The sequence below is a fragment of the Hipposideros armiger genome, unplaced genomic scaffold (genome assembly GCF_001890085.2).
Source record: "Hipposideros armiger isolate ML-2016 unplaced genomic scaffold, ASM189008v1 scaffold_1952, whole genome shotgun sequence".
NCBI classification, from domain to species: Eukaryota; Metazoa; Chordata; class Mammalia; order Chiroptera; family Hipposideridae; genus Hipposideros; species Hipposideros armiger.
The window spans coordinates 48,875-52,150 of NW_017733302.1; positions in this window are offsets into that span (position 1 = coordinate 48,875).

Below are 3,276 nucleotides of genomic sequence, written 5' to 3' on the forward strand. Positions count from 1 at the left end.
GTTTGTTAAATACTCTCCAAAAGTGGGCTATAAATGTGAGAAGTGAGAAGTTGTCTAAATGTAGCAACAGATAATTTGGGATAAATGTCAGATGATTAGATTTTAACGTGAAAAAAAAATGCCTGCAAAATTCAGTTTGAGGGAGAAAAAACCAGGTAGGACAACTTTGTGCATGTCATCCCCTTGCCTTAGCTGTGTTCTGCAATGTGGGGGGATAACTGCCTGCTCTCTTTCCTTAAAATCAGTCTTTTTTTTTAACTTTCATTCATCAGACTAAGCTAGTCTTTTGATCTCTAAACCCAGCACATTATAATAAGTGCAGAGATGAACTCTGGGATAAAACATGAGTTTACAAATAATGATTTTGGGTTTGTTGACTTATAGCTGTCAAGATATTACAGGAACTCAAACAAGCCCAGAAAACATCTTAAAGGTTACTGGGGTGCTAGGTGACTTTACTGGAGGTGGGCAGTGCAATGGAAAGAGTACCATGTTAGCAACGGCAGAGATGCCATGGGATAGCTTTCATCTCCCACATCTTAAACAAATGTGATTAAGTAAAAGCTGTGCATTTGCTCTGCAAATTCAACCTCAGGGCAAAACATTTAGTCCCTTCTTCCCAACTAAATTATCACCCAAGGGTCCTTCCTACTAGAATTTGTAGCACCAGCATTGGTTAGAATTATTGGTTATTGGTTAGATTTTAAGTTGTAACACAAGCAGTAAGCAGTGGGGCAAGTGGCCTTGAGTGTCACAACCTCTTTGGGATTTGGTTTTCTCCTCTGTAAAGTGAAGGGATTGGATTTCAGAGGGCACAAGCTCCAATGTCTTCCAGGGACAGGGAGATATAAGTTACTGAGGGTGGAGGTGCCAGCGAAGTGTGAAGGTCCTACAGCGAAGAATTTTATACAAAATATATGTCAAATGCCCCATGTTGACCGAAGTAATCCTGTGTATAGAGATGACAGTCTTTGGATTAGATGATCTGTTTTGTGATATATTTTTTTAACCATTTTCCACACTTGGCCCCTTATTACCTTGTGCTTATTTTCCTGTCTGCATCTTTTCTCCTTTGCTTAACAGCGGAACACTTATATCAGCAAGCTCAGTTGTGTATCAGATAGAAGAAAGCCACCCAGGGTAAGTTTAAAGCCAATGCTAATGCATCATGAGATGCTTTCTTCTGAAAGAAGTTTTACCCTCATCCTTAGGCTTGTCATAATGTGCCTACTTAACTTGAACTGCCATTTGCCCCTGTGTATATTATTATGCCAGTTGGTTTGATCTACAATAGCTAACAAGTTTTCCGTCATTAGTGTCAATACTTGTGTGCTATATGTCTGTACCCATTCCATCAAAGTTGTTGATAAAATACTCAAGAATTTTTTTTTTTNGGCCTGCTGTGCTCTCTGTACTGATTTTTCCTCTCACTTGGGCCTGCCCCTGTTCTTTTGTAGCAAAATGCCTCCTACAATTGACTCAGGTATTGCTTACTTAAAAATGGATAAAAGCATTTGTATTGGTTTGGGTACCACTTTACCTTGCAAATATATAAAGTAATGGGAGTTTTTAGTGTTTCAAGATTTATTCTCAGACCTTGCAATTCTGTTTCCAGCAAATAATAATTCTACTTTTTGCTCTGTTTGTTCTCCAAGGTAGAGTTTACTTTCCAGAGCCCCTTTTCTGTTGCTTACGTTTAGAAATATGTTTGTTTTCTTTCTTTTTTCCCCCCCTTAATATTAGTTTTCTTTGAAGTGTAACATACTTATGGAGAGATCATAAAACATCACCATCACCTAAGTGTGAAATTGAAGAATGGATAATACCAATTTTTCAAAGTGGTTGTACCAATTCATACTCCCATCAGCAGTATTTAAGAGTTCCTTTTGTTTCACGTCCTCAGAAACAGTGATATTGTCAGAGTTTGAATTGTCAGTATGGTGGGTGTATAATGGTATCTCATTATGGTTTTACTTTGTATTATTTGTATGGTTGAAGAGTATTTCCAAATATTTTTTGACTTTTTCCACTTTTGTTCAAGTTTTAATATCAGCTTATCAAACTACACACACACACACTTGAGATTTTGATTAGGATTGTATTGAATTTATAAATCAATTTGGAGAGAATTGCTATCTTTATAGTATTAAAGTCTTCCAGTCCATGAACATAGTTTATACCTCCATTTATGTAGAATAAATGAGAAAAATATTTATATTTCTCTGTAAAGGTTTGAAAATGTTTTGTTAGATTTATTCCTAGGTATTTGATATATTTAAAAAATATAAGTATTCAAATTTTCAAATGTATGTAAAAGTAAAGATAATCATACCCATCCCTAGCTTCAGCAGTTATTATTCAACTGATAAAATCTTGATATTTGATTCTGTTGTGATTGAGGTTATTTCAAAATTTCCATTTTCTGGTTGCTGCTTACATATACATAGTACAACGCTGATTTTTGTGTACTTATTTTTGTACTCAACCTCGCTAGACTTTCCTGTTCTAAGCCTCTAGTGCGATTCCTTTGAATTTTCTACCTTCACTACGTATAAGCAAACAATGCCAGTTTTTGTTTTTCTTTTCTGTGGTTGATAGCATCTAAAATGTCCCCAAGGACCCCTGCCTCTTGATATTTACTCCCTTGTGTCACCTCCCCTTGAGTGTGGGTTGGATCTAGTGACACGCTTGTAACCAACTGAATATAGCAAACATGATGGGATATCACTTCTGAGATTACAAAAAGGCTCTGGCTTCCATCTTGCTTGCTCTCTTTCTCTTTCCCTGGCTTGCTCTGAGGAAAGCCAGCTGCCCTGTTGTGAGCGGTCCTGTGGAGAGGCCCGTCAGGCAAGGAGCCAATGTCTCTGCCCAATAGCCAGTGAAGACACGAGGCTGCCAACAGCTCTGTGAGTGATCCTGGAGATGATCTGAGGCCCGCCAACAGCCCTATGAGTGATCTTAGAAGCGAATTCTCCCTTAGCCAAGCCTTGAGGTGAGGGTAGCCTTAGCTGACGCTTTGACTGCAGCCTGTGAGAGACCCTAAGCCAGGACTCCGCTAAGCTGTGCCTGGATTCCAGACCCACAGACACCATGTGATAATGTTTGTTGTTTGAAGCCACTTAATTCTGGGGTAATTTGTTATGAAGCGATAGAAGCACTACACTTTCCAATTCTTATTCCTTCCGTCCTCCCGCCCCCTTTATTTTTTAGCGTTGTGAAATGAACCTATCTCTAGCGATGCGTTTGAATGCAACTCTGTATTGTATTTTAGTTGCG